Genomic DNA, 11,714 nt, shown 5'->3' with positions numbered 1-11,714 from the left:
TTTCAAATGATAACCCCTTCCTGCAAGCACACAAGTTAGGTAAATTTTAAGAAAACCCAAAAAGACTTTGTGAAAAGGGGCCTTCAACAAAAACGTGTTTGCCTCCAAAGCAAGCTGCACAAACCAGGTTAGCTAGATCTGCAAAGGTTAGCCAAAAATAAGCCAGATCTGAAAACCCTAAGTACAAAATCCGAAAAGCCGAATCGAAAAACTTGAAAAAAAAAAAAAAAAAAAAAAAAAAAATTTTGCAAAACAGAATGCACAGACGCTGTTATACCAGACACAGATGCGTCTGTCCGACACAGACGCGGCTCTGTGATTCGCAGACGTGATTTCAGAACACAGACGCCTTTTTATTCTGCAGACGCGATCAGAGGGTTCACAGACGCGATTAGGGATCGCAGACGCGACTTTCGGAAACCTGCAAAAATAGAAAATGACAGAAACACAGACGCGATAAAAGATGTCACAGACGCCTCTGAAATACAAAAACGCGATCCGAACACTCGCAGACGCGGAAAAAACCTAAAATGTCGTCGAAATCGTCCGATCTGCAACTTCAAAAATGCAAAATCTGCAACAAAATGTTAAATGCAAAGGGACAAGAGTCCCACCGGGCGTGCCAAAATGTATATGGTGAAAATGGATAGCAATAAACAACAATATTGAAAGACTAAAATGGATTCAACCACCAAACCCTAGCCTAACAATGAACAAAGATCCACCATAACATATGAAGATAACCTAAGACAATGCAAAATAACTCAAAATCACAAAGATTATACCATCACATGTCCAATAGGGTTTTGATCTCCATTCTTCCTATCTCCATTGATCTTGCTTGATATATTTGCTCTCAGATTTTAATATGCACAAGAGCTCAACAAAGAATGGAATGTGGTTGCAAGTGGAATTGTAGTGTAGCCAAGTACTCCAAAATCAGTTATTAGGATATGTCATTAGGCATTAGGCATTAGGGTTTGATAATGAAGAAAGCATCTCCTTAAATAGAAGACACAATAGAAAATGGAGGGTTAAGATTGAGAGGTGTAAAAAGAGAGGTCGGCTAGGATTAGAGGGTAGGTATAAGAAATACCAAAATAATGAAAGAGGTAGGTAGTGTAGGAAATAAGAGATGAATGACATGTGTCATGTGTAGAAAAGGTTAATGAATTAATTAAATAAATAAAGATTTATTTAATTAATAGAAGAAGTAGGGCAATTAAATAAATAAAATATTTATTTAATTTAGGAAAGGGATAATTTAAATAAATAAATGTATTTATTTAAATGAGAAATAAGGCTAGAAGAGGATAAATGAATGAATTAAATAAATAAAGATTTATTTAATTAATAGAAGAATTAGGCTTAGATAATTAAATAAATAAAATATTTATTTAATTAGACATGACAATTTTGGGTGTCTACAGAAATTAAATAAATTAATCTTTTTAAATTAATTATTTAATAGAAGAATAATCATTAAATGAATATAAAATTACGCACAGCCAATTTTATGTGTATACATTTTGCCCCTCTTTGAAATGATGTTGAAACAACATTGTTTCGAAGATTAAATCAAGTCTCGATGATGCCCCTGATGATGGAAATCCTGATTGTGTGCCCCCTCGGGAGATTGATCGTGTAATTATGAAAACTTTGATTGAGCGATTAATCTCACGATAATTGATTGAAAACATTTGATTAAAAATAGGCCCTTCAATTAAATAAAATTGCCCCCCTTTGAAAAATTAATTACCCCTTCAAAAAATGAAAAAGATAATAATAAAATTAATCATGTGTTCATTTTATCCTCATTTGCAATTTGTCAGCTTTTGTAGAAAAAAGAGGAGGTGCGTTGGAGTGTTCAGCTGGCAAGATGGTGATCATGTATGAGAACCACAGATTTGAACGCGTTCATCGATATCAATGACCTGTTGAGTACGGCCCACTGGTAAGTGACCTATCTCGAGCTTAGTTTTTTTATTTTCATACCATTTTCGTGTATTTCACATGTTTTAGGGTAGTTTGAAATTTTTTCCATTTTTTTTGCTTTTGTTTCTTGCTTTTGCTTCTTAGGTTAGCGCTTTTGTTGGTGAGGTTAGCATTTTCGTTATTTTAGCGCATCTACCTTACGTGTCCATGTATATGTTATCCTGGTTAGCACATTTGCTTGGTCAATGCTTTTGCATGTTAAGGTCGCGCAAATGTGATGTACGTTAGCACATATTCCCGAGTTTGCACTTTTGCATGGTATGTTCATGCATTTGTTTTGTGGGTTAGCGCTTTCACTTAGTTTAGCACCTGTGTACATTAAGTTATTGCATTTTTTTAGTTAAACAACACTTTTGTTAAAAATTGAACTATTTTTATTAAGGCAATGTGTAAGTTCATTCTGATGGATTTGATTAGATGTTTTGATGTTCCATTTTGATAGATTGATATTTGACTTGATAGATAGATTGTTGATTGATTGTTTGATAGATGTTTTAATTTTTTGTTAAAACCATGATTGATTGTTTGATAAGAGCTCTAAGAGACCGATGTAGTCTTTGATGAAGAGCTTGATATGTTGATCATTTGATTGATAGCATGATTTGCTTGAAATGTTTGATTGAGAGGATAGATGATTGATAGACAAAATTGTCTGATTAAACATGAGAAACTTGATGTTCTCTAGTGTCGAGAGAAATTCCTGGCGATGTGCCACTTGGTTCCAGAGTTGAGTCAGGATGAGATTGGACACATTGATGCTTGTGGTCTGCGTCACCTCCCATATATGCCTGTATTACACATAACATGGATCTTTTGACAACATTAATTGAGAGATAGCATAGTGAGCATAACACGTTTCACCTACCTATTGGTGCGATCAGTGTGACGCTCGAGGATGTGTATAGGATTTTACATATCCATGTTACTGGCGATCTTGTCCAGTATGACTACCAGGATTTAGGAGGCACTGAGGATTGTAGGGCAGTTTTGGGAGATGAGATCATTAATGGTAGGGAGATCAGATGGGAGGATATGATTATGCATTATGAGACTCTCTCAGTTATACTCATAGGTTTGATTGGTGGATTCATCTGCCTAGATAGGAGATCACGAGGGTTTTTTGTCGGATGAAGAGACATTCTTCAGAGAATGATGGAGCATCGTACTTGATATGCATGGGGTGTTTGCATGCTCGCGCCTCTTTATCATGATTTACATCAGGTCGTGTATGATGGCGGGGCTATCTTGTCTACTGGGTGCACACTCCTCTAGATCTGGTGTTGGGAGCACATTGCGGTCACACGACCAGTTCATGACAGGGTTAGAGGAGATGGTCAGCCTTTTGTTTACTTGTATAGAGGTATCATTACTCAATGTAAGCTAGAGTATTGGAGATGGGTTCTTGATTCTTTGGATACAATTATTTGGCGACCATACATTCATTGTGAGCCTTGGTTAGAGGATGCATGTGTTGGCATTTTTGATGATTATGTTGTGATTGTCATTGATGGACGAACACTTACTATGAGATCACTTTTTGTATGTATGAGCTCCGCTCAACCGGTATTTGTTTCAAATCAGTATTATGTTATAGTCTTTAGACTATTGGTGTCTTGCAGAAAGTGTTTACCGATCTCAAGCAGCATGAGGACCTCAAGCGATTCAAGGATCTCAAGCGGAACGGAGCAAAGGAACTAGAAGCGACAGTTATCATTTTCCCAGTCTTCATTTCTGTCAACCGGTATTCTGCTAAACCGGTATTACTCTGAGTTACCAACTGGTAATCTGTTTAAAAGTCAAACTGGTATTACTTTGAGTTACCAACCGATAATCGGTAAAGTTGTATAAACTGGTAATACTCTGTGATGAGTTACTAACCGGTATATCTTTGTGATGAGTTACCATCCACCGACACTTTGACGGTGATTTTGTGTCGTGTTACCAAATGTGTCTAGATACAATGAACCTAGGAACTTGCAATGTAATCTTATTGGACCGACATGAAATCATATTCCTTTTAAGGACATCATGTCTAGGGTTTTAATATGTGTGTAGCTGTTAGGGTTTGAAGTGGTTGATGAGTTCTTATATGTGCGATCTTAACATGAAAGATCAAGTCTATGTACTGTAATAGAGTGTGGATTTACTGAAGACTGAAGTGATGCTGAAATGCATTAGCAATAAGCTATCATGGATCTAACCAAGTAGATTGTGCTATTTGATAGATCATTCACTTGTTGATTACTCACATCTTTGACAAGCTAGAAACCCTTAACCAAGTAAACCCAAAAAAGCCTTTGTAAATCCTCTAACAAGGTGATTCACATCTGTGGATCTAAAATCCTCTCACAAGGTAGTCTTTAATCGAACTTATCTCGTAACAGAGATTGAGATTCCTAACAGGATCTGTTCTGGTAAAGAACATTGTATGACCTTAACCGGTTTGGTTACTATTCTGCAGATAGTTACTTGTGAGTTTCATCTCACCGTGGTTTTTTCCATTTGGGTTTCCATGTCAAAATCTCTTGTGTTATGGTGATTGTGCTTCTATGGGTGAATGCCTTACTTGCTGTTTGGTTTGCATTTGTGTTAACCAGTTTGTTAGTCAAACTGTTATACCGATTTACCGCTAGACTGATAAAGTGTTTGAGTACAATAATTTTTGGTATACTAATTCACCCCCCCTCTTAGTATTCATCAATTGGTATCAGAGCCAACCTTTCTATAAGTCTAACCACTTGGAAAGAGATATGGGGGAATACACTGTGAGGGAACTTACTCATCGGCTCACTCAGACTGAGCAAGCCTATGATGAACTTAAAGTCAAATATAAGGCCTCTCAGGCAAAAAGAAGAGAGCATGCTGAAAAACTGATGGAGCTAACTGAAAACAGTTCTTCTGATGAAGCGGACATGGAAGCCCTAGTTCAAGAAGTTGAAAAACTGAATGAGTCCAATGCCAACCTACGAAGGGAACTTGAAGGACTAACTATCAGAATGTGTTAAGAACTTGAGAACCAGAGGAAAGCTGAAGATCTGGTAAAAGACAAAGATCATGAGATCTCCAAGCTGAAGCAAGAGATCAGTGCACTTACCGCTCATCTTCATGAAAATAAAATGGAAGAAATGCAAGGTGAACTACACATGGCTGTTTCTGAGAATGCAACCTTGAAGGAATCCAATGCTGCTATCACCAAAGAACATACTGAGTCAAAGGAAATACTTGCCAAATTCAATAAGAGCACTGTCAAGCTAGAGCAGAAGCTTGAGTCAGCTAAACCGGTAAAGAATACCAATGGACTTGGTTTCTCTAAATATGAGGAAGGTGAGACATCTGGAACAAAAGATGGAGCATCAAAGAAATAACCGACACCAAAGGATAAAGGTAAGAAAAAGTTCAAACCTGTTTGCTTTAATTGTCTCAAGGAAGGACACACTGCTAATGTATGTAGAAGTAAGGCTTACAATAACTTTCCTTATTTTCTAAATGATAAGCCTAGACCCAATAGATTCAATGGTAATTGTTATGCATGCAACAAGTTTGGGCATAGAGCATTTGAATATAGGTCTGTCATGCACAACACTGGAAGGTATCCTCAAAGGAGTAAAGGAGCTTTTTCTGAACCCTCTGGGAACCGGAACCCAAACCGGTTTAATACCTATAATTATCAGTCAGGAAGTAGTGGCTATCAAGCGACAAATGGATGGAGAGCAACCTATTTGATCTGCCATGGTAATGGTCACACTGCTGCAACATGCAGAAGGAAGAATGGAAACATGAACAATGGACCTTGGAGAGCACCTAGAATGATTTGCTATCATTGCAACAAATCAGGTCATACAACAAGATTCTACAGAATGAGAAAGAATATATCAGATGATATACCGATAACTCCAGAAGGAAAGATAGATGTTGAAACCGTTCAAATGGATATGAAGAAAACCTGGAAGAAGAAGCCAGAAGAAGTGATTCAAGAAGAACCGGTTTCTGCACCTAGTGTGGAAGTCACTGAACCGACAAACTAAGCATCAAAAAATCTTAGGGGGAGAAAATGGTGAAATATCTGGAACCCCCGGTTTAAACCGGTAAAAGACCTTAGCCGGTAAGTGATACTTGTCAACTGGCAAAAGACCGGAAATGGTAAAAGGCAAATTAGGGTTTACGCCCTAATAGTGGAGAATTTATTATGGTAGGTGGAGAACTTGTTTAAAAGGATTTTTCAAGTCATTTTTCACTTATCAGCTCTCGAGCGAAGAAGTTTTTTTAAGCACTGAGCGATGAAAAGAGATTTGGATTGCGATTTGAAGAATTCTCAAAATCTTGAAGAAGAATCAGAAGCGAATATCAATTGGTCAAGTGTAGAGCACAAAGTGGTATTTCAACAAATGAAGGAGTGAGTGATGAAGTGTAATTTGCAAGCCCTAAATTTTGAATTACGAGGGTATTTCTCAAAATCTCTTTGTTTATCACGACTTCCGCATCACACTCTAGCCCTAGTGCACCCATTGATCCAGTAGACTTCATTCAACGAAAGGACAAATACAATGCCCTATCTCAGACACCCGCTGGTGTTATAGTGGAGGAAGGCATTTCTGATTACATTGACTGTAAAATTGAAGACTTAGGATCTCTTGTAATCCATTCCCAGTTGAGTTTGTTCTGCGGGAAGGACAAGAAGATTAAACCAGAATTTAGCACCCTGGAAAAGAAGAAGCTTCACAATGCAGTCTATTTCCTTGAAGAGTTTTCAGATGATCACATCTGCATCATTCTGAGCAGAGTGCATGGTGATAAAATATACTTAGAGCGGACACATGACATCACACCGGAAGCAATTCATGTCATCACCGGTTTTTGTAATGTCGGTGAAGTGCCAGTCCTAAGGAAGATCAGCAAGATGGAAATGACCAAGCTCACCGGTTCAGTGAGCGACTCACGGGGAATGATTGTCAATTCCATCAAGGACAATCTGGTCAAATATGCGTGTATGGTGATAGGATACCAGACGTTCCATGCCAGCAGAATCAACTCTGTCTCTACTGCAGCGGTAAATGCTGCCTACCGGATGATCATGGAAGATGCATCATTTGACTTATGCACTCGTATGCAAAGGCAACTTCTGGTGAACCTAAAGTCGATTAAACATGACAATGCCTTGAGATTTAAGTTTGGACAACTATTGGTTGGGTTGTTCTTCTACTTCCAAGGTTACTTCCCAGGAGTCGGAGATATTCAGTGGTTTGCCGACCAAACGGTTACAAAGCAAATCAAGGAAAGCCTTCAAGTGGTTGGAACCAGTTATCCAGAAGTTATGAACATATACTTTGATGAGTTCAGACACAAAATGAGCCAAAGAGTGAGAATATCAGGTGATATTGTCAAGAAATATGAAGATGACATCTGCTTCACCATCGAAGTTGATGAGTGCATAATGGAGGCGGTTGAGCCTAGATAGGAAGAAGTGGAACCGATGGGATATGAGGTAATGTATGACATGCTAGATGGGTATGCCTCTACCCTACTCACCTCACCCCTTGATCCAAATGAAAAGAGAACCGACACCTATTTGGAAAGGGTTACACCGATTGAAGAACCGTCAGTAAAGAAGGGAAAGGCAATGCCTTCAGTATCGGCACCGGTTACCACAACAAGTCCCAAAGTGACCAAGCGGTCACTAGCAAAGAAGAAACTGGAAGCTGCACCCACCAAAGTCTTTGAGAGAAAGCAGAAGACAAAAGACACCACACCAGACTCAGAGGACACTGTGTCTGAAGAACAACCTAAGAAGACTGGACAAACAAGGAAAAAGACAAAGAATGAACTGACAACATCTGCACCGGTAAATATTGATATTTCCTCTTATAAACCTTTGACAAACTGTCAAAGAACTATTAAGAATATTAGAAGAAAAGTACTTGGTGATTTGAAAGAGTGCTTTGATGATTTTAATGATGATGAAAAAAAGGAAGTTGAATAGGAAGTCATCAATTATTTATGTATTAATGACCGGTGGCCATCAGAAATTAAATCTGAGACACCTGATTCTTTGTATAATTCTTTAGAAAACAAGTGGTACATTGCCATTGAGAAGGAACATGAAGTAAGAGAGGAAGTATTTGCACAATACTTTCCTAATGTGCCTAAAACTGAACTTTATGAAGTAGTGGAAAGATATAAGGGCCTCTTCTTCATGAGAAGAAGGAGACTCTTGTTGCTAGAAGGAAAAGTTCCTGAAGTGGTAAAAGATACCCACTCTCATGCCCAAGCCACTTTAAGGTTGCATCAAGTGGCTGAAGCCAACAAGAAAGCTGAGCAAGAACCGGCAACCAATAAACTAGATGAGGTATATGACAGTGAAGGAGAATAGGTCACTGATCAAATGGATCCTATTGATATTGATGCCTTGAATGGTAAAAATGTCACTCCGGGTACACCATCAGAAGCGACAGGATAGAAAAAATAGGACAAAGAAAAGGCTGCCAAGGAGCAAGCGAAAAAAGAGAAGAAGCAACAGGAAGTTGAAAAGAAGAAACAGGCAGAAGAAGAGTAAAAGAGAAAAGAGGAAGAAAATAAAAAAGAGGAGGAGAAGAGGAAACTAGAAGAGGAAAAGAAAATAAAAGAGGAGGAGAAGAAGAAACAAGAGGAAGAGAAGAAGAAGAAGAAGGAAGAAGAAAAGAAAGAAGAAGAGAAATGACAGGAAGAAGAAAAGAGAAAGGAAGAGGAGAAGAGGAAGCAGGAAGAGGAGAAGAGAAAGGCAGAAGAGAAGAGGAAGCCAGAAGAGGAGAAGAAGAAGCAGGAAGAGGAGAAGAAGAAGCAGGATGAAGAAGAAAAGGAGCAGAAAGAAGAAGAGAAGAAGAAGGAAGAAGAGAAAAGAAAGCAAGAAGCAAAGGAGCAAAAGAAGGCAGAAGAAGCTAAGTTAAGAGCCAAAGAGAAGGAGGAAGCGACAGAGAGCACACGGGTGGAGACCCCAAAGGCAACCGGTAGTCAAGTCAAATCGGCTGACTTTACCAGTCCCATTGACCTCCTGTAGACATTTAAAATTGTCATGTCTAATTAAATAAATATTTTTATTTATTTAATTATCTAAGCCTAATTCTTCTATTAATTAAATAAATCTTTATTTATTTAATTAATTCATTTATCCTCTTCTAGCGTTATTTCTCATTTAAATAAATACATTTATTTATTTAAATTATCCCTTTCCTAAATTAAATAAATATCTTATTTATTTAATTGATCCCACTTCTTCTATTAATTAAATAAATCTTTATTTATTTAATTAATTCATTAACCTTTTCTACCCATGACACATGTCATTCATTTCTTAATTCATACACTACCCTCTCATTATTTTCTTATTTTCTTTACCTACCCTCTAATCATAGCCGACCTCTTTTACACCTCTCAATCTTATCCATCCATTTCATATAGTGTCTTCTATATAAGGAGATGCTTCCTTCATTATCAAACCCGAACTAACTGACTACTTGATCAATTGACTACATTACACTTTGCACTTGTCATATGCGATCCTACTTGCAACCACATTTTCGTTCTTTGTTGAGCTCTTGTGCACACATAAAATCTGAGAGCAAATATATCAAGCAATATCAATGGAGATAGGAAGAATGAATATCCAAACCCTATTGGACATGTGATGGTATAATCTTTGTGATTTCATTTGATTTGCATTGTCTTAGGTAATCTTCATATGTTATGGTGGATCTTTGTTGTTGTTAGGCTAGGGTTTTGTGGTTGAATTCATTTAGTCTCTCAACATTGTTGTTATCTATTTTCACTGTATACGTTTTGGCACGCCTGGTGGGACTCTTGTCCCTTTTGCATTTAACATCCTTGTTGCAGATTTTGTGTTTTTGAAGTTGCAAATCTGACATTTTTCGACAGCATTTTGATATTTTCACGTCTGCGTACTTTCGGATTGCGTTTTTGGTTTTCTGCCGCGTCTGAGACATCTGGGATCGCGTCTGCATCCTCAACAATTTTTTTTTTTTTTTTTATAGATTCCGGAAGTCGCGTCTGTGTTCCCTAGGTGCGTCTGTGGGGTTTTCAGGCACGTCTGTGTCCAGAAGCCATGTCTGCATTCTGGAGCCACGTCTGTGTCTCATCTAAGCGCATCTGCATCTAGAAGCCGCGTTTGTGTTTCTGATAACTGCGTCTGTGTGCACTTGTTTCATTTTGGGTTTCATTGATTCAGTTTTTAGTCATTCAGGTTTTCAGATCTGGTTTATTTTGAGCTAACATTTTCAGATCTAGCTAACAGAATTGGTGTAGCTTGTCTTGAAAGCAAAAATGCATTGTTGAAGGCCCCTATTTCACAAAGTCTTTTGGGTTTAAAATTTACCTAACTTGTGTGCTTGCAGGAAGGGGTAATCATTTGAAACAATCCAAACTACTAATAGATCTTTGTTGCAGGTCCTTGGCAAGGTTTTTTGGATTTCTATTGTGTGCTTTGTTTCCATAGACTAGCAAATACTTCCATTGGTGCACTAAAATTTAACCATTGTCTTTTGTGTCTTGAGCAATAAGCTCTTTTTGTTTAATCTTTAGAGGGCCTATCTTCCCGTGTGGTCATTAGGACTACTAGTGAGGAGAGAACGACCCAAGTGGTAGCAAAAGAAAAGCCATCTTCTTCCAAACCACTATAAATAACTGTATTCATGGTGAAAACTATGAATAACGTGTGCTGATTAGTTCATACCGACACTATGTCTCCCCATAAACCCATTTGATCAAATTTATTTGATCATTTGTAGGGCGTAACCCCTACCGGCTGGGAGCCTTCTGTATTTACAGAGCTGAAAGTGCCGCATGTATGGCCACACGAGCGGATGCCCTTACTAGCACCTCTTTGTTTTAGAAGCCAAAATCCTTCTAGTTGTTGGGGTAGGAGGTCGGACCTCTGGTAGCGGCCCACACACATACGGTTTTTAGTAGAGATACAAAGTTCACCACGAGGAGTTTTCGTGGGGACTGATGCTTGGCTGCCCTGAGAAGTGAGTGTCGAGGGTGGAGCCAGTGGGGTCAAGCATCTAAGTATCCGCTCTGAATAGCGTAGCCTCGGGGGAAACTCCATGTGGGATCAACAACTATTGTCTTGGCCAGCCATAAGAATTGTGCTTGAATTATTTTGAACAATCAAACATTCAAGACCAAACATCAAAACATTGTGTCTTTTATGTCTTCAAGTGTATGCAAAACAATTTTACATCAAACAACACACTTTTCTTGGAGTCATTTTGAGTCTAAACACTTGCAAACATTGAGTCCTCATCAACATTGTGTCCTCTTGTCACGAAAAATAGTCAAACATCCAGATTTGGTCACAACAAACAACTTCATAGATTGAAAAAATTGCACAAAGTTTGCAGAAGCCTGTCTGCGTTTGACAAAACAGCGTTTGTGTCATCTAACCGCATCTGTGAAGGGCAGAAACACGTTTGTGTCTTTTGAGCAACATTGCAACATCTCAGAAACATGTATGTGTCTTACAGAATAGCATCTATGTCATTTAAGCGCGTCTGTGTCTGTCAGAATAGAATCTGTGTCCTTTAAGTGCGTCTGTGAAGTATACAGGCACGCCTGTGTTCGGGATTGAAAACTTTCATAATTTAGCAAACAAGAACAGTCAGTTTCAGCCTTATTGAGCTTCATAGGTTATCTCTTCAGGTTTCCATCTAGCATTCAACCTATCTTTGGGT

Source organism: Cryptomeria japonica, chromosome 10, assembly GCF_030272615.1.
Source record: "Cryptomeria japonica chromosome 10, Sugi_1.0, whole genome shotgun sequence".
In the NCBI taxonomy this organism is placed as follows: Eukaryota; Viridiplantae; Streptophyta; class Pinopsida; order Cupressales; family Cupressaceae; genus Cryptomeria; species Cryptomeria japonica.
Note: the sequence above shows the minus strand (reverse complement) of the source record.